This window comes from Acipenser ruthenus, chromosome 17 (genome assembly GCF_902713425.1).
Source record: "Acipenser ruthenus chromosome 17, fAciRut3.2 maternal haplotype, whole genome shotgun sequence".
Classification (NCBI taxonomy): domain Eukaryota; kingdom Metazoa; phylum Chordata; class Actinopteri; order Acipenseriformes; family Acipenseridae; genus Acipenser; species Acipenser ruthenus.
The window spans coordinates 5,775,627-5,802,706 of record NC_081205.1 but is presented as its reverse complement, the minus strand read 5'-3'; the positions used below and the strand labels follow the sequence as shown (position 1 = coordinate 5,802,706).

The window sequence follows — 27,080 nt, the reverse complement described above, 5'->3', positions numbered from 1 at the left end:
TCAAGGCACTGTCCAGCCAAATACCTAAATATTTATAAACTGCTGCTTGCTCTAATATCTCTTATTACAAGTAAAAATTATGCAAACACTATTAAGAGAACCTGTCATATTTTTTTTTTATTAAAATGCATAAGTTTAGTTTTATCAATGTTGAGCGCAAAACACAAGTCATAGAAATCCTGCTGAATTTTATCAAAGCTAAGTTGCAAATCAGACATTACTAATGGCAGCGTAGGACCAACTGAATACAAAATGAATGCCCAATATAGAACCTTGAGGAACATCTTTAGTAACTGTGCGATATTGTGAAACAAATCTATCAGATTTCACACACTGACCTCTATTTTGAAAATCATTTTTAAACCATGCAAGAGACTTAACATCAAGACCAATATTGCACAACTTTATTCAAAAGAATTGAGTGAGCTACAGTATCAAAAGCCTTAGATAAATCAATAAAAATAGCTGCACAGCTATAATTTTTATCAAACCCATTATATCATCATCTAAAACTTTTAAAACTGCTGTAACACAACCTTGCCTATAATGAAAACCAGACTGCATATCGGGTAGAATATTTTTACTGATTCATATTATTCACCAAGTGATTTTGCAATTAACTGAACAAACTAGCATCACTCACTTGAAGGCTGTAAGCTCTTTTGTAATACTTAGTAGAAACTAGATCACATAGACAAACGTTCCTGCTGGCTCTGTTTCAACCTCATTTATTAAGCTGCTGTCTATACTGTCTGCATGTCCCTCGGCGTACCTAACTAGCCTGTTCACAAATCGTTTAATTAGATTCCATACAGCTGGCACGATGGCATGCCTGCTAGACACGCTAATCCTGGTTAATCCTAAACAAAAAGAGGGAAACTGTCAGAAAACCCCACTAAATGTACAAAACACAGTGCTGCAATAATTCCCCTTTATCCCTATATAAGTATGCTTTCTATTCAGAGAACAAGGCAATGAATGACCATCATTGCCTCTTAGAAGCTCCCACCATGGATGGTGTAACAGTACACCTCGGGAACAAAAACAAAAAGCAAAAAAAAAACCACGGCAGGACCAAAAAGCACAAAAACATCTAGAAGCATTTCAAAGATGTGAGGCACTCTTAAAAGTTGTCAAAATGTCACGGTGCAACCAGTTTTACTAAAATGTACAAGGAGGCTATTGAGTTTGTTGTCATGGAAATAGTGGGAGTTGGGACTGGATAAACCATAGGGTTTGGTAGCTGTTCAAGGTTGTAACAGAACCCAGGTTGTGAAGTAATCAGAGAAATGTTGTAGCACGACGAGAGGTGTGAATATGTGGTCCCGTGGTTAAAGAAAAGGGCTTGTAACCAGGAGGTCCCCGGTTCAAATCCCACCGTCTTTCGGGGGAGACGTAGTTGTAAGTGACTCTGTAGCTGATGCATAGTTCACACACCCTAGTCGCTGTAAGTCGCCTTGGATAAAGGCGTCTGCTAAATAAACAAATAATAGTGAATATGTATATAGTGAAGATAACACCCTTCTATTGGGAAGCATGGGTTTTCTTCTCTAGGGATTAACTTGGTGTGAATTGTGAAAAGGTAAGAAGAGTAGATTTTCCCCAAGGTTCATTTTCTTTTTTTTACTCTCCAAGAATTTGTTGTTCTTCCTCTAATTTATATTGTTCTCAGTTGCTTTGTTTATCTAATTGGATTCAAGGTACCTGTTTGCGGAATTGATTTCCAAAACCTCTGTATGTTCTGCGATTCTGAAAATCGGATTCAAGTGCACAGCTTGGCATGTAAATGCTGAGCATTTGTGTTTGGCTTCAAAACAATCAATTCCAAAAAAGATTCCTTGTGCATGTAAAGATTGTAAGTGCTAACACAGAACTTCCTCTTGTTGTGCATCCTTCAGACTGCTAAAGACTTAAAAGCACCATCCACATTCTGTAAAAATATATATATGGTAATATTTCCCAGTATTTGTGGTGTTTTTTTATATTTTTTTATTAAAAATCAATGCACATAAGTGTAGCTTTGTACTTTTGTTTAAGTTGCATTCATTTTCAAATAGACTGTTTCAAGGCCTGTTCATCATCATCAATCATTGACAGATTTACATAAAACTCTGTTACAAAACATAAATCATAACAAGACTGAAAATTGTATAAAGTGTGATTGATGTAGTTTATATAGTTGGTTTTAATAAAGTAAAACTTTCATCTGGAAACAGAGGTGGCATCATATCTGTGTGTAAATCTAGGGGGAAGTTTAAATGCAGATTGTCATCACATTTATTTTCTAACCTGTTCAATGTTCTGCTGTGTGGGATCTGAATCAGTTGCTCTTTTACTGTCATTGCTGCAATCAGTATTGTTTTAAAAGTCTTCTGGTGTTTATATTCTGTATGCATTCTGGGACCTGTATTCCATTAGTAGGTTAGGTGAAGCAGCTTCTCATACTCTGAAGAAGGGTGTTTAAGACCCCTTGTAGAACTGTCAGCCCATATATTGAATGATGCAAAATGCCAACAGTACAGCGCTTGTGTATAATGTTAGTGTATCATTCACAAAGTAGCAAATTAGCGTGAACAATTTCACAATGTACAAGATTTACTGTGCAACTGCCAAAATCAAATCAAATGCGACACCTGGCTTCGGAGCTCTAGAAAAAACAGTTCTACAGTGCATTCTTTTTTTTTCCATTATTCTTCTCCAGTCAACGTGGTTGCACAATGTGGTGCTTCCAGCTACTTTAGTAATCAGATTATGATGAAGATTCCCCCAGCTCAGCTTCCACATTAATGCCATAGAAAATGCCTTACCATACACCCACCGACAACTCAATATTAATCTGAAGCAACATAAGAAAAAGCAGCAGCCCACCTTAACCAATATTACAAGGGCAACTAAACTGCATGAATTAAATATTCTTCTCTGCAAAAAGGCCTCCCACATACTAGCCCATGAGCGTAACTCCCACTGCCTTGTTTCGCAGCCGAAGCTCAGCAGCGTTTTACACCCACTGTGTACTGTATGAGAAACATTAGTTTTGACAAGGGCTTTTCTATGAGTAATCATCTGTGCAAGAACTCAACACCATGCATTTAAATGCAAAATATAAAAAAGGGTCCATTAATTAGCATACATTAAAAACTAAACACAATCTCTATATCTTAATTCACACCTTGCTCGTTTATTACAATCATTTTAATGTACAGACACATCCATAATGTTACAGTGATGTTCCTCAGGCAGTTTTGTTAAAATTGTGTTCATATTTTTATCCCATTTCATATCATACCAGTGACTCCAAGAGTTGTTATGAGTTCCAATGACATAATGGTCATTGATTTGATTTTTTTTAGGGTGAGGGGGTGGTGGCTTTAGTCTGACTGTTAATGAACTGCACTGATAATAACTTTGATGCAGAATATTGTTGTGACCATCAAACTTACTAGACAGTATGCCACATGTTAACTAAGATGGATTTGAACCTAAGCCGTAGATAAAAATGCTTAGAACCACTAGCCCACCAATTTAAAAAAAAGAAACAATTAAAAATGAGGGCCACTTAACCTTCAGACAGCTAAGAATTTGGTAATAATATTCTCTTACATAAAAAAAATGATGTACTGTACTCCTTTCAGAATAAACCTTCAGCGGTTTTAATGATCTGCAGTTAATATCCTCAGGATTATAATTGGTATATGATACGATGGCACAGCTATTTCAGGCTTGCATACCCCTGGGGATTTTAAATGCTGTCAAAGCACAGGGGAAAGGACTGCTCTCCTCTTTTTTGTCTCAATTAAAGGGATGTTTTAATGAACTCAGATTCTTTGAATGACCGTTTTCAGCAATGGAAAGGTTAAAATGTAAAATAATTTCTGCAGCTCAGAGAGGGCTACATGATTAGCAATCACCTGTTTCACATTGAGCAGCATTATTCCGCTGGTCAGAAGGGTTATTTATTTGGAGTGCTTGTTGTCACATTCACTTTCTCGGTGTCATACGGACCAAATGAAGCTAAAAGAAACTCTGGATTTATGAAATGAAAAAGTTATCTGATACCATAATTTCTGATTCCTGGTATTGCAGCTTTATGTAATGACAAATGGGTTGTGAAAATAATTTGCCTTGCGACTTTATGGGAAAGAATATTAAGCAATAGTACAGAAAGTGGGGTTTTTGTGCTACAGGTGTCACTGCTGATACTAGAAGTCATTAAGTGAGATTGCAGATGAGTGCACCTTTTCCTGAATATAATTACAACATATTTTTTCTGTACAATATATGTTTTTCTCACTTCAAATAATGAGTAGCCCGAAAACCCTAACTGAATATGTTAGTGAAGTACTGTACAGTACATATACTCTGCTTGTGATATCATAGTCAAATTACAGGTGCCAGCACCATAAAAAAAAGGTCACCAAGACCTACAAGCATAGCATGTATAATAGCAGCAGTATGTCTAAGCATGTTGTATTTTTTCTCTAAATGGGCCAAGATATAGCCATCAATATCTCAGAAGGCGTCAGTACAATTTACAGTCTGTGCAATTTTTTCCAGTTCTACAAGTCTACAATTAAGTTAAACAAATATCAATAAGTTAGTGGTACTCATTTAATACTGTATTATGATGTAACAGTGCATGAAAGCAATCAAATGTTGTTGTTTTTTTTTTTTTTTTAATGAAATCTAAAACAAAAATATCCGCTGCCGTCTGTACTGTGTGGATCAGTGGTGCAGGACATGGGTACCAGCTGACCAGTCTTCTAACTACAGGGGCCTCTGCAAACCACAACCCAGCATGCGCATCTCTTCTCGTTATCATGTCACAACGCTTAGGTCTCCAAATAAAAAGCTCATCTCCGGTGCTGTCTGCACACAAGATTTACAGCTAACCCCGTCAGGTCCACAACTTGTTCCCTCTCAGCTTTATTTCAGTTATTTATCACCCTTCGGTTTTTATTGCTAGCTGGGAGTAAATCAGAAGCACTGGATACCTAGTCATCTGCCGATTTTACCTGGACAAAAATAAAGTGACTAAGAGTAAGGGAGGCTTTTAAATACACAAGCGCACAAGGGCAGACGAAGTGTACACAGATCCGAAGCTTTTGTTTTCAGATCTTGAATGTGTTTGTTAAGCCTTTCCAAACTGACCAATGAGTTTTCTTTTTCATGGTGTTTGCATTCATTCTGAGTAGTTCTGGGTTGCTCCAAAAGTCATTTATACCACAACTTGTCCTGAGACTCTGGTCTCTGCGAGCATGTTGCTCCAAAAGTCATTTATACCACAACTTGTCCTGAGACTCTGGTCTCTGCGAGCATTATCGGACCGGTTAGTTAGTAAATAAGAAAAACTATGTGTGGTTCAATATTGCACTGAACATCAGATTCAAACCCAGGATCTTTTTAGTTCTTATTCTTGTTAAACCCAGCTCTGATTTAACAGTGCTAACCAGTAAGCCATGTGAGTAACTGTGAAGAAGACAGCACTGTATAATGTTACCAGGCTTCTGTCTCTTTGATTTTTGTTGACCAACAGAATGCTTTACCAGCAAACTGCAGCACTAGAAAAGTAATCTGCTTTGACATCTTTGCATCTAATGGCCTTCTTGATCGATCCCTCAGCCACCCGTGGGCTAAACCAGTCATTTCCAATGCCGCGGATGGCTGTGATAATCCTGTATCTAAGATCAGTCAGATGTCCGGGAGGTCTGTGAAAAAAAAAAGTTTGCAGATTTAATTAGTGCCATGTAGACAGAGCAGATAGAAGGGCGGTGAGATCGAGGTCTTTATTGATCCAGACCTTATCTCTAACTGTTTAAATAGGAGCGATTAGGTTCGAGTCAGTAAATCTAGAGCTGACCAAAAAGAAAAGGAATAGTATATATATAAAGATTTATATAAAGATTTTTGAGAATATTGTGGTTGATTATTGATTTTCCTTCAATTCTATTTTCATTGTTACATTAGCATAATGCACAGCACTTTTATTGGGTAAAAGTTGTAAATCTGGTTACTTTGGATTTTCTAAAAGCAGAGTCTGCTTGGGCCAGCACATTTTAAACGGGAAATGAAATATCACTCTCCACAAGGTCAGAACAATTTTAGCCTTGTATCATAAACTGAATTTAACGGATCAGGTAAAGGATTCTAAAAAACGGCACCCGTGATGCATCAGCTGTAGGTTTCCTGCCTAAATGAGCACCCAGGGGGATGCTAGATTTGCACTGTCATATATTATTAGGCTTTTTATTTTTCCAATTTGTAAAATAGGAAGCTTGCTCTTGATCTGCATCTACCCCAGCTTAGGGTTGCCCAACCATCCAGGTTTTCTTGCAGAAATTGTATGTGTGCTAGTTTTGAGCAACCAGTACTGTATCATGAAAGCTGTATTCGATCCGTAATGCATTTTACCACTGGACTTTTTAGACAGCTCGCTCATTAAAATATCTGGCATATTTGATAGACTGTTATCTGTTCTGGGTTATCAGTATATTTCTACACAGAAGACACTTGCCTGAAACATGTGTCTTATACAGATTTACCTTATCATTAATGAATTTAGAGCTGTGGATGAATTGCCACTATATTTAATAAGCAAGGTGTCTGGGAGGAGTAAAGCAAGCAACAAATATGTGCCATTTATTCATTCTTTCTCAGCATTTGTTAAAGTAGATCTATGTTTAAGCTAAATGTGTTATGTCCATCTGTCCAGAAGAGGCTTCACAACACCAGAGACGCCCAGATGCCTTCAGAGGGCTCTCAGTTGTCCTTCAACGAGTGTCAAAGTTGAACTGTTTTAGGTGACAGTGCCTTATCCTCTCCACATTCATTAGAGAACACTACATCCCTCTATATGCGAGTAAGGGACATCTGTCATTTTACATGAAGACATTGACCAAGCAGCAGGATAAATGACAAACAATCCATTCTTATTTACCCAGCAAAATTGAATTGAATTGTATTAAACTTGTATGTGGGATCTGGAGGCAAGTCCTTTTTAAACTGAAGGTGTACGTTCTGAGTGATTGTCACACTAAAGAGACATGCAGGTGTTCATTGAGAGAAATGAAAAAGCAAACATGTCTTTGAAAGTCATTGACTTGCTTGACAGAGCTTCTGGATTTAGGTGGGGATAAGCTCTGTTCATTTTTGCAGAATACACACAGGTAGAGAGATCCATGCATGTTGAAGCTGAGTTGGCGTAATTGAGAGATTGTTGTAACAATGCCAACTTGTCTTCAAGAAGTAAAAAATAAATAATTAAATACATTCCAACAGGACTTTGAAGGTACAGTAAACCCAGATAGTCTTGTACTGCAGTAGCAGAGCTCTAAGGGAAAGCATCAACCAGTGTCATGCTTCACTATAGTCCGTTTAATCACAAGCATCAACGGAGCCCACTCGCACATCAAAAGGGACACATAAAATATGTGAATATTTTTAAATTGTTCTGTTCAAAATACAGTAGGCCTAACGAATAATGACAAATGAGTTAAAGGACTAGCCGGCACCTTTCCACTAGCCAGCACACACCCACCGGGTGCCCTACCGCTAGTTAACTTTGGTTTTAACCCTATAGTGCTGTATTAAAATGACCACATATGGGCATGTTACAGCCCCTGTAGTTTCTCAACCGTAAATCAGAAATTAAAACCCAATATATCCACAATAAGGCATTAAGTAGCTGTTTCCAATGATATAATGTTTTTTTGATGTGGAATTAAATTAATTTTTTTTTTGCATAAGCCATGACCGCCCAAAAAGAAATACAAAAAATTATAATAACTCTTTCTAAGTTAGTTAAAAAAAAAATGCGGAAATTTTATGAGGATTTCAAATAAAAAAATAAGGCATTAAGTAGCTGTTTCCAATGATATAATGTTTTTTTGATGTGGAATTAAATTATTTTTTTTTTTTGCATAAGCCATGACCGCCCAAAAAGAAATACAAAAAATTATAATAACTCTTTCTAAGTTAGTTAAAAAAAAAAAATGCGGAAATTTTATGAGGATTTCAAATAAAAAAATCAGATTTAAAATATCTACTACCGACCACTGCTGAGACATTTTGCTAAGACACATTGCTGAGACACTTTGTCTAAACACAAAACTAACAGATTTTCAGCTTGTCACCCTCTCTACCTGGCCAACTTCTTTCATTTCAATTATGAATCAAACCCAGACTCGCTAAGACATCAACAATACTGGAAATATCTTCACTTTTAATGGTTGAAAAGCACTTTCTCTCTTCAAGTTTTCCCCGATATCTGCACTGCATGCATGCTGTTTCTGACCGTTCCGGTTACAGTGGCATCTTGTGAGCGCTCCTTCTCAAAACTGAAGCTCATTAAACTGTCTGGGAAGCATTACGTCCCAAGAAAGACTGAGTGGTCTGGCCGTGTTATCAATCGAGAATGAACATGCAAAGAAGCTGAACGTGTCGAAAATCATTGATGTTTTCGCCAAGCTGAAAGCAAGGAAGAAACCACTGAAATAGTGCGTACATTTCTTTATTTACAGAGTAATAACATTTTGCTTTGGAATAAGAAACCAACTTTTAGGTGAATATGGGAGGGGAGGGGGGCCCATTTAAAAATTCTGTACTTGGGCCCATTCCAACCCAGCTACACCTCAGTACTTAGGAGTTAAACAGTATTATGTAGGAGATATAAAGTGGCACTAGGACGCTTCCGTAGAGATCAGTAAAACAGCAGATTTCCTAAATTTTTCAGTAGGAAGTTTTTGCTGCCATCGTTATTATCAGTTTTCTTTTTCCCCAGTCACATTCACATGTTATTTACACTTTGAAATCAGTGGAACAGCACTGACTTCTTTGTTAATTCCGCCTGTGTAATATTTTAATAAATCACTTTTGACAGCTTTTGGTTTGGTACATCACTTACAGAGCCCCTGAAGGCTTTCACGGCCGGCTTGATTGATATGTTCGGCTCCCTGGGTTGGCTCTAGCTGAATCCAAGCAGAAATCCTTTTGACTCCTGTGTGCGCAGTGCTGGGATGCAGGCTCTACCCCATTCCACAGTCTGACAACAGCTCTGTCAGAAACAGCCGCCTTGCTAAGGGCAGAGGGAAAGGCAGGAAAAGATCCTGTGCTCTCCACTGTTGTCTTCCTAGTTTCTCTTATCTGACAGGGCACTTTGTACTGAAAACAGATACACAAATGCCTCCTGAAACGTATAGTGCCCTAACCAGGTTTGAAAAAATAAATATCTTAGAAAGCTGTTACCTTGCTCATGTTGAAATTGGAAATTGAAACCATTTAGATAAAAGCAACAACATAGCTTGAAGATGTCATACATAACTCACTGTAACCCCTCACTGCTGGTGTAGTGACATCATAAGGCCATTCCGTGATGATTGGTGGGATACAGTACAGTGAACTCAGTTCAGACTCAGAATAATTGCATTTTTATTACAGAATTCCTATAAGTTTAATTTATCTGCTTTCACTACATCTGGATGGCACATTCAGCCTTTTGTAAAGGAGTTATATGCGACAAAATTAGTTCAAATGCAAGGGGGGGTGGATTGTTCGCTGAAAAGGAAACTAATTGGAAAAAGAATATGCCGAAGATTGTATGGGAGGAAAGTTAATAGCTAGGATATTAAATACAGTTAGCATGGCAATTTTCTGCCAATTTCATAAGCTAAATAATGTAGAGTATTTTTAAGGGGGTATATGTCTGGTGAATTTCCTATGCAAGACCAAAGCAAAATGAAAGTATAAATAGACATATGCCTCTTGTACTTGTTGAGATAAAAAACGAGGAATGTGTAGGAAATTGAGTCGTTAGAGTCCTAAAAATCTGTCTTGATTGAAGAGTTTTAATTTGGACCATTCAGACACTGGGAGCATTAACCAATAAAGAACTGGAAATGTTCCCCAATCCTTTCACCACCACGATATGAGTCTCAAATATCAGCTATCAATATAATGTCTTCTCCTTGCTGTTTAGATTCATGTTGAATGTCATTTTCTAGTTCATTCACCACATCCTGGTAAGAAAATAACATACAATGTGAATCTAAACAAGAGGAATAACACTTTTAGTTAAGATAACTGGGATATTTGAGACCCACAAGCTTTTTTCGGTTTTACACACTTTAATATAATTACTTCACAGTAGCTATTCCTGATGAGTTTAATGCATTTATGAATACATTCATAAAGATACATGATTACTATGAATGGCAGTACTGTGACTCTCCTGCTGGTTTTGGTATCACAGCCTCATACTCAGGGCAATGTTATTTTTTTACACCCCAAGGATATGAAAATCACCTCAAGCGTTCTCTATTTTCACAAACGTTGTATGCACAGCTATCTGCTTGTAGTTCTTTCCACAGATAATTTGCCACCTCCTGGCAGATATACAGCTCTGGTTGCAACACAGTATTGTTATTTTAAAAAGGCATTCAACTCCATCTGCATTTACAAAATAGAGCGAGTTTGTGTACCGTTAACGGTACAGGATACAAGCCCAGCCAGCTGTTGGTGTTCCTCACATGTTTATCTAGCTGTAGTAGCTGTAATGAATTGTGACCACATGAAACAGAGATTTGTCAACATCAGCCCTGCCTGGAGGTCACAATCCGCGAGTGTCCGCTGGGATCAGCACGTGTGAATTATGCATTGTCTTGGCAAAATGATGTGATAAATTGTATAGCTTTAGTGCCAATGACAATTGCACGCCACAGTGGAACTAGGGTGACGGTGGGTGGGGAACAAAATAAATAAATGTTGTCACACTGAACAATTCATGTCTATGCATTATTACGGGTTTGGGATTTATACCAGCTAAAGACCGGTTTGTACCCCCTGAAATTGGGGTTCACACTGATGTCACCACAAACAACAGTTGAAGTCTTCCTTTTTAAATGAGTGCATTAAATGGATGTATATTACAATTTGAAGCACCTGCTGTTTTACTAGTCAAGAGTGTGGTAAAATATAACTTGTTCTCACCCTATTCCCTGTGTATCACTTGTCTGTCTTACCTGATAATTGTATGGGTGTCACTTTACTTTAAGGGTCTTTCTTTATTAACCTTTTCTCTGGTACTGGTCTGCACACTGGTCCCTATTGCTGGTCCTGTTCAAAGTAAATAGAGTAATAACACCAGTCCCACAGTCTCAGTAAAGGCACAACAGCCTATGGAGTTCTAATGTGAAGAAAATGTATAGAAAACTAAAAGATGAACTGCACAATGATACAAGGAGCAGTGAATACTGTGCTGAAGCGGGTAGGGGTTAGTAAACATGGATGAAAGTGTCTTGTACCTCCCATTTTCTTAAGCTCTTCTGTTGGGTCTGGGTGAGTTTCCATGGAAACCAGGTTGGAGTACCAGAAAAATGTACCCATATGTTTTGTTTATATTTTCTTTTTTTATTCTGAGGGTTAGAAAATACGTTAATTACTTTAAAATAAACACTTTACTGTATGCAGTAAAGCCTGCTTTAAAAGCCACCTTTGTAGAAAGACCATGTGTCAAGGCTCCATTTTGTTTTCCTTTCCAATTTTTTTTTTTCTTACCATCTTTCTGTGGAGACTGTTACACATTGTACTGTAACTCATGTAAATTAAGTTACCTCAATTAAAAACAATTGTTTAGGTCTGCCAGCGAACATCAACCACCTAACGAATGTTGGCAGCGCTGTGTATAGCCTGTCCTTTCCATTACCTGCTACAAGTGTATGTTGGTGATTAAATTACATTCATCTCAGTATTAGCTGGGATTCAGTGAATTACATGACGTGAAACAGAAGTATTCATGTTGCCTTGTAATAAAACAGAGAGAAGGGGATAGTTAATTGATCAAAATAGTGTCTGATCTAAATGCCATTACGTTCATGTTCATGTCATTACATGATAGCTCCTTGATGATGTGGCAATGTTGAGATAATGCCCGCAGTGAGTTTTTTTCTAGGGCTCATGTGGAAGGAGTTCTGTGTCTCAGTGCAGGTCCCAGTGAACAAGCGTCCACCGTCACAGAGGATTAGAAGGAAACAGGGAAGAAACTCCCCTCTCACCCCAAAAATAATGCCCCCCGCAGCCCAGGGCAGTTGATGTATGTGGGCAGTGTGGGGTAACTTTCTCTTTTGAATTAACACAGGACTCCAGTATAAAGTATATGTTTTTCACAGGTAAATGTGTCATCCAAAACTCAAAAAACACTCAATTGTAATGGTAGCACTTCTAAGCATCTAAGTCAAGTAGACCAGCACTAGTTTAAATCTTTGTCTGCTTGAATTAGTTATAACAGTTTAACATAGCAAGTAAATAAACATTGGGGGAGAGGGTTTAGTTTTATTAAAATTATTTTCAGGCAATATCTTTCCTGGTTCATTTGTTTTAGGCTGAGTTGTCATTATGTGAGAGCTTATTTACTCTTCTGACCAATTCAATCAACTACTATAGACTGCTAACTAAGACTCACCTAAGAATGTTTTAATGAAAATAAGTTTGAATCCCAGGCAGTGCTGTGGGCCATGCCCAGCTCTGACCTCATCTCTGGTTTGGGGATATGAACTCTCCAGTAGACTGGACTCACTAAGAATCTGATGAATGGCTGCAGTGATGGGTCATTTGTCTCAGTGATGAAGTTAGTTGTTGCCCTTTTGAGAGGAAGAAAGAAAGAATAAAGAAAATAAGAGTAAACCATGACGGATCACTTAGCAGCAACTACAGGAGGGGCTGCTGGTCAGAACTGGGAACACTGAGTTTCAAACTAAACAGAACTGTATAGCACTGATACTGAACTGGTTCAATTGGAGTTATACAGAGGGGTGTGTCCCAGATGTGTCAGTAGCATGATTATACAGTATATCTATGCATTGTGTTGCATGCATTTCCCTAGTGTGTATTCACACTTTCTATGTGTTTTATTTTATATTATGTTTGTATGTATAATCTACATCAACTCTGGCCCTCGAGATCTAATCCAGTTCAGGTTTTTATTCCAAGCAGGTTCTAATGTAGTTAATTGAAGCTGCTAAGAGGCAATTAACTAATTTAGGACCTGGTTGGAATAAAGACCAGGACTGGAGTAGATCTGGAGGGCCAGAGTTGAGAACTACTGATCTGCATTATACTCATCCTGTCATTTGAGTATCTCGGTATATCGTTTTGGATGGTTTGGAGGGCAGCTGCCAGCCAAAATGTTAGGAAAGATGGTACAGTTGGAGCAAGGTTCAGCTGTACCCATTAGTGCATTTGGTTAACAGGTCATGTGAGGTAGCATACACAGATAGGGGAGAACGCCACATGGATATGTGTTATGTGTCTCTCTCAATGCCTAACACACCAAGGATGCCCTCTAGTGGATGCAAAAAAAAGAAATCAACTTTTGTTTCTGTTTCCATTCCAGTTTAAGGGATCTTCGGTATGGTGTCTGCTGATAACATACTGTTTTCCAAGAGCAATTTTTTGGCCCATGAAGGTGATACAGTGACCTGACATTTTATACCAGAATTATTAATTATATATGAATTCTCAGATACAATTAACAAGGAGGTGGCTGTTTTTTCTTTATTCCTGAGTATTTTTTTGCAGTTCTGTAGGTATTTCTGTAGACATTCTCTTAATGGTTTTCTGGCCCAGTAACTGTTTTAACAATACAAGGACAGAAGAAAAAATCTCTTATGACAAATACTTCTCATTCAAACCTTTCCCTATTTTGATTGATAAGGTTTTCTACTGCTACTCTCTCAGAAAGGCCACGAACTGGAGACTGAACCACCGTTTAGTCTCTCTTATAGGTCTGGCCCAGACCTATAAGAGACAGAATCGCTGGGAATGAGTGGGGAAGCTCACATTGCTGCTTCCATTCCATTGAAACAAACAAACCAAAAGCACTTTCCTCTTTCAAATGTACTTCGCTGTATTCTGAACATTTATGATTAAGGAAGGGAGTGGAGGTCGGTGCTTTCTTTAGCTCGACAGGTCTGTCAAAAGCACAGCCAGGATAGATGCTTTCAGAAGCAATTTGTTGATCAGCAGATTGTTTGTATTGATGATTTAGAGCTGAAACACTTGATTCTGACACGGATTGGGGGATTGGAGATGAAATAATCTGATTGAGCAGCTGAAGTGACAGAAGCCACATTAATAGCGGCATATGCCTAGGAGAAAAACAGATACACAGAATCCGCCAACAAATTAAAAAAAAAAAAAAAAAACTGCCAGCAATTACTTCAGCGCCACTGGGACACTTCCTGCTAATTTACAGCGTTACAGCATTAGAGAGCTTTTATTAAAGGAGGGGACTTTTTGTTTTCCCTCCTGAGTCCACTAACACAGAGTCCCTCGTTATTAAACATCAGTTAACTGGGGACTTGTAAAATCATTTTGTCTGCCCCCCCTCCAAAAAAAAAAACAAACAGATTAGAATAATTACTAGATATTAGATAAGGATGCAGGTGACACTGTGAATAGAACCTAATCAGATTTGAACACATACTGTGCTGTTTCCTTAAGACAAGCCCCCAATTACTTTTCTATTTTTTTTTTTTTGTACATGTGCTGGTTTTGCTCCCTCCCTCCCCTCATCACTTACAGATGGGTTTTGTCTTGCGTGCAGGTTGCGAACAGAGGACTACAACTGCTGCTCTATCCGAGGATATCCCACTGTGAGTATTATCATGTTTATCTTTCTTTCACCTTTTATTTTCTGCCGTTTGTGCATGAAGAGAGACAAAACACAACAAAACAAAGGGAGAAATTCCTCTGTCAGAAGGATTTGACAGACTGACAGGACTCTGGTTGTTGCAACTAGCATGGAGTTTCAGCGTGGATGCTGGAAAACTATAAACTACTAGTTTCTTGTAAATAACATGCTGCTAATCTTTCGTGTTTTCCTAACAAGTACTGGTTGTGTTGACTTATTAGGGAGTTGTGGTGTTTTCTTCAAATCGCGGAATCCTGTCAGTAATAAATCAAAAATCTTTGAAAACACTTGTCTGCCACCGGCGTGTTGTGCTGTTTGTGTTTATTAATCATGACCGAAGTATGTTTCCAGCACTGCTTCTCTAAGTGTGAAAGATAAACGCCTGTAATTAATACACTGCAACATAACTTGACAGTGTAGATTTAGTGTATCTGCCAAAAATACTACTATTAATAATACTAGTAATAATATTAATGTATTTGATAAACAACTTATTCAGTATAAACTATAGCCAGCAATACACACACACACACACACACACACACACACGCACGTATATATATATATATATATATATATATATATATATATATATATATATATATGCATTATTAATAAATTATTAGGAACACTTTATGCATGTTTTGTTGGTTTGTGTGTTGTTTGTTTGTTTGTTTGTTTGTTTGTTCTAATATTAAAATAAAATTTGGATTAACAGACATTAAAATACATCACATAACTGTTCATCTGAACTTAGTTTACTATTTTTTTTTTACTATTGCTAAGGATTTTCTGATTGATTTATTTGTCTGTTTACTTGCCTTATTTAGTCTTTAACTCCCTGCACTTTTTTCCATCTCACTTCAGTGATAACTTCCTTCTGAACAGCAAATGTGGCTGAACAATTAATGCAAAGGCTAGAAAGAGTATATTAGATTACGTTGTTGGGATCTGGGTGTCTAACGTATTTCATGATTCAGGGATCTTGTTATAAATCATAGCTCCTCTTTGCCTTTTTTCAGCTCTTTGTTTTATTTTGGTTAGCTAGCAGTGCTGGACGGATTGTGAGTTTTGAAAAAGAAAATCACAATAAAACAGTATTTTACCTCCAGAGCTGTTTTTATTTTCTTTTTCAATATCACTGCATTGTCTATTCATGTTGTATTTATGTATGCAACTCTGCTGCTTTCTTCCCCACGGGAGCATTGTGGTGAAAAGCTTTAAATAAATAAATGATCAGGTGGCGCTTTATGATCTGAGAGCTCTTCAGTCCCGGCTACACCTCTCTTCAGAAGCTTGTCTGGTCTGTTTCCCTCTTACTCACTTCTGCAACAAACGTACAAAGTTTTGTAAGTAAAACAGCCCTGTCCTGTGACTATTCTTTTACGTACAGGAATGTATTCCATTGACTGTATTTTATTAATATTACACTTCATATACAGCCAGCAAATACACAGTAGCATATATATATATATATATATATATATATATATATATATATATATATATAACACTATTTATTTAGAGACCAAGGCAACACCATTATTAACAAGAGTTTAACATCTTTTGGAGAAAAAAAACAAACATTCTATTAACACAAACCCGCTACCAAAATCACGTATTATATCAAAAGCATAAATATAACTGACCCAATGATAACTGATGATGTGACTGAAATGTTGTGTGTTTTTATTACATATCTATGCCGGAATAAGGTCAAAACTGACATTAAGGCATGATGCAGCCTATATGAACTTCCGTCATTTAAAGTGTGGTTTCCTTTGTACAGTAATTCAATAGAGAGGGAACATTTCAGCAAGAAACCAGTGCTTGTTTTAGTTATCAGAAAAATGGCAGTTAGCTATTGCTATTACATTATGTCACAACATGTATTTGTCTCGGAAATCTGTACAGGCTTTGGTAGGCTTAAAGTACTATATAGTTCTGTGTTCAAAGTAGGTCTACCGGTCTCTTGGAGCCAGGTTTTAAGCTACTGTTCCTGAAAAAGAGGCTTTGTGATCCCTCAGATTAAGGATGCTGCATATCTTTCCTTCAGTTTTGTACAATCTGTGCTAAATGTGCTTTGCTTTTATCATACTCCCGACAACAAAAAAACGGGAGGCTCATCATAAAAGCAAGAGGGTTAGAAGCAATGAGTAGAATTGCCTCTGCCCAAAGTTTGATAGAGCTGTGAACACTGTGAGTAATAAAACTCTCAAATTAGTCCCCTGCTTGTTTTTAGACTGACTGAGGCTGTGATAGCAGGGAATGAATGTGCTTTTACCCATCTGAAAGGACAGAGGCTAGAAAACAGACAAGCTTTCACCTTCTAAGTAACCACTGATAGCCAACTGGCTAAATATCAAATAAGCCTGGATGGTCAGCAAAATGGGGACTGCAATGTTCACCAACATACCAGTGTAATATCAGGTGCATTTTAACTTTTCTAAAAGCTTGTTGTGTTGGGCGACCCTTATATAATATGACTGCTTTACAGAAATTCACCTGGCGAGAACCTGTGTTGCATTCAGCATAACTATAAAACGATCGACATTTCTTAAACCCGAAATAAATCCTTTTCAGATAATGCTTTTAAAAATAAAAATAAATCAAATACAAATAAGTCAAAAATGGTCTGGACCAAAAAATTGATTGTCCTGTATACCGGACACAATGCATCAAATAAACCGTCAAAGGGAATAGAAATCATAAATAATAATGAAAGTATTATTTTTTTTTTTGTAATCCTTATTGATATTATTTAAGTATATAACAAATAATATAAATGATTATATAAGTGTTCATTTGTCTACTTAAGGTATATGTTTGAATTGCATTGAGCATCAGTTTCACCCGTCAGTGCAAGTGCGGGTATTCCTGGCTGCTTGCATAAGATCTCGGTTTCACCTCTTCAGAGGTCAGACACCGCTGCAAGGTCAGAGAGTCCTGATCGTCTTCACAGCTTCGTGTTGGGAACAATAGCTCCCAGGGGAGGCTGTGAATTAACCCATAAGAACGAGGCGCTTTTGTTTACACTGCAGAACCATGCTTTAAAAGACTAGATTTAAAAGACTGAAAAAAAAAACTATATAACAAACCTTACCTTGAAATGCAAGGCTATGATACGCTTGTCTGAAACGATTGGTTGAGTGAGAACCACATTTCATGGGAGCCCTGTAATATTCTTTTATGAGGAGCTGTTTGAAGTTTGGATCTTTACCACGTAGCTTTGATTTCTGTTTGCTTGGAATCAGGATTCCCCATGAAGTGTGCAAATGGTAATAGAGTCCTGCATTTCAAGATACGATTCGCTACATTGATTTATTACATTTAAGTCCTTTATTCTTATTTTTTTTTTGCCAGATATAGTTTATCCTTGAGAGAGGCTTTTTTAAACCCAGCTCTAGAAAACCCACCAGTATGAGGACGTACTTTGAAATGACCGCCTTTTTACAGTACAGCATAGTCATTTACAATTAGGATAAAGATGTTCTATTTGATTACTGTAGTGACTGTAATTGTGTCTGCGGTTATAGCTCAGTTGTATAGAAGGGTATAAATCGACACTTTTTTTTTTTTTTTTTGTCCATGCAGATTCGTACAGAACATGACTTGGTGTTCAGGCAGGGGCAGCAGTGTGGAGTAGCAGTTAGGGCTCTGGACTCTTGACCGGAGGGTCGTGGGTTCAATCCCCAGTGGGGGACACTGCTGCTGTACTCTTGAGCAAGGTACTTTACCTAGATTGCTCCAGTAAAAACCCAACTGTATAAATGGGTAATTGTATGTAAAAATAATGTGTAAAAAAATAATGTAATTGTATGTCAAAATAATGTGATATCTTGTAACAATTGTAAGTCGCCCTGGATAAGAAATAAATAATAATAATGAAGAAAGACTAGCAGCCAGCATGAATATCCTGTGTTTGCTTGCTTGGGTCTCATTGGCCCTTCTTGTTTGTATGGTTGCCAAGAAACAATTGGCAGCCTCCATCCTACTGTGTGTCTTATTAAATTACTGGGATACACTTTCCTAGTTTATTTTGAATATTTCTTTCACAGTAGAAAGGAACAAGGAGCTAGCTGAGTGGTGGCTGAACACTGCAATGCTTGTGGAGGTCTGGGTGGATAGCATGGGCCGGACTCTGACTTGCTCTCAGTGGAGCTTGTTAGGCTGTGGGCAACAGTGAGGATAGCTTCTGTGCTTCGTTTCTCTCTGATTCTATGGCTAATTTCCCTTTTTGTGGATGGGCGGCTTCAACACTCCCGCAGCGCCTCATAGCCAGCTGGACAACTAGCTTCCAGTCACCATGATAAAAACAAGCACGCTGTATAGCAAGAAGGATTTATGGATTTGTTCTTCTGTGAATAAACGGATCCTAGAAACTGTAATTGTAAACAAATAACCGACAGGTATAATTAAGTTAATATAAATATTAGCTCATGTAACGCACATACAGGTATTAATGACACCGTTTATCTTATCTATGGAATTATACCACATCTTACACATCACCCACACCATTAACACCTAGGAGAAACTGCCAATGATACATATATACTGTAACTGGCCCTAGCCTTGTTTTCTTTGTGAAAGAATGTGTTGCTATATACTACTGTTTAACTCCACAGCCATTGACCGACCAATGTATTAAGTGTTATCAATATTGTTTGATTCACTATACTTACATGGCAATTATACCTCTTTATTCGTCTACCAAGTGGCAGTTAAAAATCTGGTGAATTAACTGAGTTAAGGCCAGGGTACCAATATTTATGACTCCAACTCTATGAAACTCAATGGAGTTAATTCATAAATATTGGTACCCTGGCCTTAACTCAGTTAATTCACCAGATTTATAACTGCCACTTGGTAGACGAATGAGTGATCAACACACTCACAAGAGGTATCATTGCCGTGTAATTATAGTGTATCAAACAATATTTATAACACTTAATACATTAGTAAATAACATTGTTGCAAATAGAGGGTACGTAAACTTTTGACGACAACTATATATATATATATATATATATGTATATATATATATATATATATATATATATACACACACACACACACTGCATTTGAAATAAAATTGGGAATTTAATATTTTAATATCTCTGTATTAAAATGCACACTGAACTAGCATGTCTGGAAGCGAGGCTTTGAAATTTCCTCTACTTCAACACTTTTAACTTTGCAAGGCTCTTCACATTTCCCCCCTTAAGGCTTGGAACTCTGAGAGACGTTATTGAGAGTTGCTTTCAGTTTCCAGGAAACTTTCATTGTGTCAGATATTAAATGTGAAATTGCTTTTTGAAATTTTACCCTTGAAACACAGCGAATGCTAAATGTTACACCCTATTATTACTTGTTTTTCCCATTGCTTAATTTGCAAGTATGAGTCTGGGGCTGCAGGCTCTTATGTAAAGCTCCAAGTAGTTTTCAATACACAGTTATTTTCCTTGTTTAAACTCGGAGTCACTGCTGCTTTCTAAAATCTAATTCTATGTTGCTTTGATTCTTGAGGCTTGTCATCAGACTGCAGATGCAAGGAAGCTACACTAAACAATGTGTTTTATTTTGCTAAAAATTCAAAGGATTCAAACCAGCGAGCTCCTGATTGTACAGTATGACTTACCCATGCTCTATGTTGTCGTTACAAAGTGTAGTCCTGATGCATTTCCTCGGGTAACTTTACATACACATCTCCTGTTTATTTTTTTTGGCGTTCTGTCACTGGCAATACATTGCAGTGTGCTACTGTAGATGGTGCTGGCACTTACTGATATAAAGACACTGGCTGATCTGTGACCCAGGTATAACTAATGGGCAGCTTCTGAACTCATAGCACCATAACACAGACTTCATAACAGCCACTCAGTGATTGCAAATAGTAATATATATATATATATATATATATATATATATATATATATATATATATATATATATATATATATATAACGGTTAAAGGGACAGTAAAGAAAAAAAGAATAAAAAAGAAAGTGGAGTAAATGTCTTTTGAAACTATTTAGTCTTTAAAAATATTAGAAAGCTTTACTTCTTTAGGTCCATATTGTTTCAGTATAGGTTTATCTCAGATATGCCACCCAACCCAAACCAGTTTTTAAATCTGGCATTCACTCTTTTGAATAGAGAAGACAGCTGATTTGTTTTAGACGGACACTAAGATCTCAGCACCCTTATTCATACTATTGCACTGAAGAAGCTTCCTCGGTTTATTTTTTGCCACGTACCTGTAAAATAGTTACACTCTTCAAAATAACTTTGCCTTAACGTATAACAGATCCATTTCAATCCTGTAAATAAAGAGGAAAACTTTTAAATGAGGTCTTTAAAGTTGTTCATTCTCAGATTTAAAGTCAGCTGTAGAAGTAGCTGCTGCCGTTGGCTTCTCTCCTGGCTGGGTTTGTAAGGCACTAGATACCTGACACTCTCTTATTTACTGTATTTAACTCTCTATAGAGCACGCTTACTGTACATATGCAATGCAGCTGAGGCACAATGAAATACTGAATTCATGGATATTCAATCTGATAGTTCCTTCTACCTGTATGGTTTTATAAAGGAGGCTGTGAGCTCAGTGGAGGCTGGACCAGCACAGGTACAGAACCCATTAGAGGTGCAGTTTCTGGTATCTGTTTGTGGGGTTAAGGGATAAGGAATCAGGATAATATGGCAAGGTTGGCTTGAAAAGTGAAGTGGATGGTGGACTTCATAAATCTTAGGATGGTTTTAGTTTATCAGTGTACAGTTTTACCTACGGAAGGATGCATTTTATCAACTTGCTACTTTTTAATCATTACAAACTAAGGAACGAGAACTACAAAAGTATATAGAAACTTTCCAAATACCCTGTAAGACTGTTAAACATGCTTTGGCATTACACTGTACAGTCTTATCAGCTATCTGTTTTAGTTATTGTACAGGGGGTGTTAGTACCAGTCATGTTCTGTACTTGGGTGTAAAGAGATGGCCAGCCATATAAATAATACGGAGGCAGTACCTGTAGTTTTTACCAACTCTGACATCATGTGAACTGGCTAAGGCCTTGCTCAATTATATGGTATTACAAGGGCAATATGGTTGGGTAATAAAACAATATCTGACTGCATTATTAGAGATTCTATTAAATTAAGATGTGTCGTATAATTTAACCAGGGATTCGAGATTTGTATATTTCAGTTAGTCAGGGATTAAATGCAATATGAAACCATTTGTTTAGGTTGTTTTTGAAGTGTAATGATTTGAAGACATAACTTAGCCCAGCAAGACAATTAAGGCATTTGTTTCTTAAGTTTGTGGTTACTGACTCTTAAATCTGCTCTTTTGAATATGTAGCCTTGAGAAAAAGTTTGGGAGGTCGAGAGGAGTGGTAGAGGTTGTGAAAGTTCTTTATTTGAATCTGTCTTCGTAAAGATGGAAGACGAAATTGTTCATAGAAAGCTGTAAGATGAGCGTTTTGAGAAGAAACAGCACAGTACATTGCCAGCAAGGAGGGTTAGCCTTAGATCTATTTTTAATGGTCGCCATGGAGACGAGGAGTTTGTTTACACTGACTTTGTTTCTGCTGTTTACAGCTGCATCGGATTAAAGTTATGAAAAAAGAAAAAAAAAAACTACCGGTGGGCAAAACTCTGGGAAGTTAATTCCACGGAGGGTACACGGATTCCCTGGATACAGCGAAGGCTATTGCATCACGTTACCTTGAGCAAGCACCAGGCCAGATGAAGGAAGTTTGAGGTTGTGGTTGAGGTTGTTTTAGGGGGGAAGGTGGCACAAGAATGAAAGTCACCCTAATAATACAGTATTTCTAATGCTTTACAAACCAAGTAAATATACACGTCTCTCACCTTATTTTATGTGTGCGTTGCATGAATCAGATGGGAACTATGGCATCTGTCTCTAAACATGCTGTAATTCCTTACCAGTCTGTTAAAATGTTGTGCCAGTACAGTAATTTCTATATTTTTAAAGCAGTTTTTATCTGTATTTTTTTAGCTGTTACCGTTCTGTTAGGATAACCTTGATAATCAGTCAGTTTGGTATGAGTCTGTTTTCTAAAACTTAAACACCGACTGGTTTTGAAGTTTTACAAAACCGTACCTTACCCATTACCCTTTGGTTTCTGAGTAGGGAAGGAACAGAGCATGAAAAGGCTGTGGTGTATCTGAGCTCTTCAGCATGCCTGGTATTTTCTTGTGTACAGCAGCCAGACATCCAGACTGTCTCTAATGCACATTGATACATGTTGTCTATCCTACCCAAGCCCTTGTGATGATCTCAGTGTTGCTTCAGTGCTCTGCTTTAACTTTTACCTGTTTTCTCTTCCTCTACGAACTAACAAACTATAGAGACAGCAGTATCTAATTCTGCCTTTCCTCCCCCAGGGTGTATGTTTTAGATTTATTAAAAAGCAATTCAATAGGAGAATACAATATCAGCGTTTTAAAGCGTATTTAAAAATAAATAAATAAAAAAGCATCATTTAGTTTGTGAAAGGAACATAAAACAAATAACTAAAACTCATGAGTTTTCTAATATTAACAGTTTTTTTTCCCTTTTCTGTTCTTTGGAATAAAAACCTTCATATCTCAGGCTCATCTCAGGCTATTTATACACACAGTTCTATCCGTGGCAATACCTAGTACAGAAACTTAATGAGAATTTCTTATGGAGAATATTCAGTGGATCGTAATTTCTTTATTATAACTCGCTACTTTCCTTGTATAGTATGCATATATAATGCATATACTACCATTAGCAAAAAAAAAAAAAGTATCACAGTATACTATACAGAATACAAAGTATATTGTGCACCGCATATAAAACAAGCTATCTGCACATAAGTGTTTAAAAGGTTGCATGTATTACTCAAACATAACTGAACCAGGTGCTTTTTACCTGACCTGATGGTGTGTCTTGACCTGCATGTGCTGATGTCAGAAAGGTATTATATTCTGTCTCCAATCATATCTGTACACACATACACACACACACCCACACACTTTTAAACTATTGCATATTGGTACTGTTTACATGTAGCAGATTATTAGCTATCATGGGCAAGGATGAGAGTGTCAACTGAAATTCTAATATATTTGTAATTGTCTAACAATTTAAACTGCTATCTGATGGCCTTTCTTGCTGTGAGATTCCTGCTGTCACATGCACCCCCTTTTAAGAAGCCTTCTTTTAAAGGAACTGGCACAAGCAGTCTATGTATAATATAGGATTATTAGGCGGAGTACCACTCAGTAAAATAAATATGTTAAATAATAAGCTGTTCTTTTGAATAAAATCAGCCACATTAGTGGTTTCAGAGTTATAAAAAATGGGTGATTTTTCATCAGTAGTTTAAAGCCTCCCTGATTGTTCAGGGTATAACTAAAAATGGACCGTAAATATGTTACGTTTCAGCTTGATGGCAATTACTGTGTGCTTTAGAACCGATCACAGTAACAAGCACTTCCAGTGTTTGCAAAAGGGATCCTAGTGAAATGGTCTGACACAGAACAAAGCTGTAAATCTGGCAATTACAAATGTCAGGTTATAATTATGGGTTAGAATTTTTTTTTTTTTTTTTTTTTTTTTTTAAAAGCTAATCCCCTTTGGGGCCCTTATTAACAGCCATCTTCCACTGAAACAGTAAGCTGAAGTGATAATTTGTCTGAATGTATCCTGCTGCATTGAAATGTGAGTTGTTATTCCTCCTTTCGGTCTGCAGGGGTAATCAAAACTCTTCTCAATGAGTTTGAATTGGTTAGAGGCCAGACAATCAGAGTGAGAGATCACACCAGGGCTTTCTTGAAAGGTCTTGCTGTATAAACAGATGGGATCATGTTTAACCCATGAATTGCCTGGTGTTTTCATTGATTCAGGTGCATATTATTATATAGGCTCTTTTCTTTCCGCAGTCTGTGCAAATGTCGTTGTTTTAGAAAAATGTCCATTCGGTGGCAGTGCAGCCACCAGTTATGTCACCAGTTTTGTCATAAAGGGAATGGAGCTGTTTTGTTCAGTCAGGCTCAAAGACAAAGCTGTATTTTTGACTCAAGCAGTTAAAAGGTAATATATGCATGCACTGTCTAGCAGTTGTGGTCCCTAAAATTATTATAAGGAAAACCAAAAAATCTTATAATAAACAATTCTACATTCGAAATCAATGATCTATTGGACTGTTTTTCTTATGTTTTCTTGTTAAGTCTTGTTACGGGTCTGAACTGACTGCAGTTATTCCAGGAGTCATAATCCAACCTTTAATAAATGTTAGTCAGTAGATCTGTAATTGATTACTTGCAGTAATTGATGCAGATCTGGTTGACTATGGTGGGGTTTACCATGGGTCTGATTGCTGGAACCTGATTATTTTATTCACACATTTCAACAAGATACAGTAGCCCTAAAAAAACAGGACTGGGTGCAAGGCAAATATAATCCCTTCTCCATTTATTGGTTGGTTTTCTCAGCAGGCCATAAGCAATAACTTCTTCCATAGCCAGCCGATATTAAACAAAGGATTTTCGATGCAATGTTTATGTAGCTTGCTTATAAGTGGATAAAAGGTACAGAGTTTTTACCAATATATCACACATGCTGTGTTTTCCACAGTTTACATGAGTGTCACAGAAACATGTTGGAGTTTTCTTTTGTTAAAGTCTGTTTCATTCTCTATATTAGTATGCAAGGACAACGCTGTGCGACTGACAGTCTGCTTAAGTTCCAGGAGGGCAACATCTTTAGTTTTTAATTCTGCCTCCCCATGCACAAAATCCACACTCCATATGCATGATGTTAATCCAAGACGTGAGCTGAATTCTGTTTTGGGAGTTTCTGAGGCAGTGTGGTCCTTCCTTTACCTGGTTCAGATATTTAAAACAAGCTGCTGGAGTCCCAAGTAGCAGCAGTAGGGATATAGAGAATACTACAATTAACTTTACCTGAGCAAGCGGAAAGGAAAACAAAGCTGTGAGCTGGGACTTTCCTGCAGTGTCTCTACCACATGTTGTTTCATTTTTATCACCGTTTTTGGTAACAATTAAAATTAGGAAGCCACTCGGCATACGAGAAAATAAGTTTTTAGAACCCCTGTTCATAAAGTTTATACTACTTTTTCAAAGCCTGTTTTGGTGGATTACATAATGTCTTGTGTACATGAAACTAGTTTTTTTTAGCCTTATAAAACCAAATAATCCCTTAGGTGTAAAAACCCAGACCATAACAAATATTGGGGTACCCTGTTAACTTTTCCAGGACTTAATGTAACTGGGTTCATTTATTAGTATGGCTGCAAATTATTATTATAGGTATTTACCAGGACTTGTCAGTAGTGTCTATTTAGGGTTAAGGATTAATACAAACATGTAAAAGCAACAAAATTTGTTGCACATTGTCAGCATTTCCAGGCTTGTTCAGCACTTCATTCATATGTGCCTATGGTAGCAATCACCCCCACAGCAGGGGATCAATGGAGTTTTTATCTCATTTTGTTTTATAATAAATGATAAAGTCCTTCCTCCAGCCAATCACAAACATTGCAACTGCCATCATTTTGCTGTTCGCTTTTTCTTGTACATGAAAACCCGTAATGTGAATAAAAATATTTGGTAATTTCTTAATTATCATTTCCATATGCTGTATTAAACACTCCTAGATGCTGTACCACATTTCTAATTAAGCCAAAGAAAGCTTCTGCTGTTGTTGTGAATTTCTGGTCATATGACTCTGAACTGTCTCTGAACTGCACAAAATAACATTTGCTGCCTCGGTGCCTTTAACACTTTGCGATTCGGTTTTAGTTCAGCCAACCAGAAGCTTGTCTGGGTTCATGTTGTGTCAGGTTTCTATCATCACGGCATGTGTCTTGATAAGGAAAGGACCTTGTATAACTTATTTAACAAAGTTTGCAGTGTTCTTTAACTGAACTACACTCTGATGCAAGTCCCTTTTTTTCTAGCACGCAATGGGTTGAATTGCATGTAGATTTCTTCACAGGTCAGCGACACAAATGGAAACGTTCTTGCCAGCGGTGCTGAGCGTGTTTTGAAAATCAATTAAATGTTCAAATAGCTCTCTCCCTGCTAAGGTCAAGGGAAACAAATGAATTATATCTCAATGGCTTGGCTTCACAAACAGCGCAATGTAACTGCATGAAACTGCATGAAACTGGTATTTAAGTTACAATATAGTCAATCATGTAGAAAAAACCCAGAACAAAACAAAGGACTCCCCTGTCTACTTAAATAACTAAAGATGAGGACAGCATAGTGAACAATAGCCACTACAGTAATTAACTTTCAAAGTTTAACATTTATGGACACTTAGCTTTTTCTCTGGTACAAATTAGATATAATGTTTTTGTTGTTGTTTCTAATTC

General features: G+C 37.2%; 1 protein-coding gene across 2 annotated transcripts in view; it reads left to right on the top strand.

The window, feature by feature from the left end:
• Window positions 1–27,080, top strand: part of LOC117423437 (RNA binding protein fox-1 homolog 3) — a 374,971-nt gene that overhangs the window by 91,698 nt on the left and 256,193 nt on the right. For both annotated transcript variants that reach the window (XM_034039231.2, XM_058989872.1), the window contains exon 3: window positions 14,594–14,642. The gene's annotated coding sequence lies outside the window, so the exon portion shown is untranslated. The remainder of the gene's footprint in view (window positions 1–14,593; window positions 14,643–27,080) is intronic.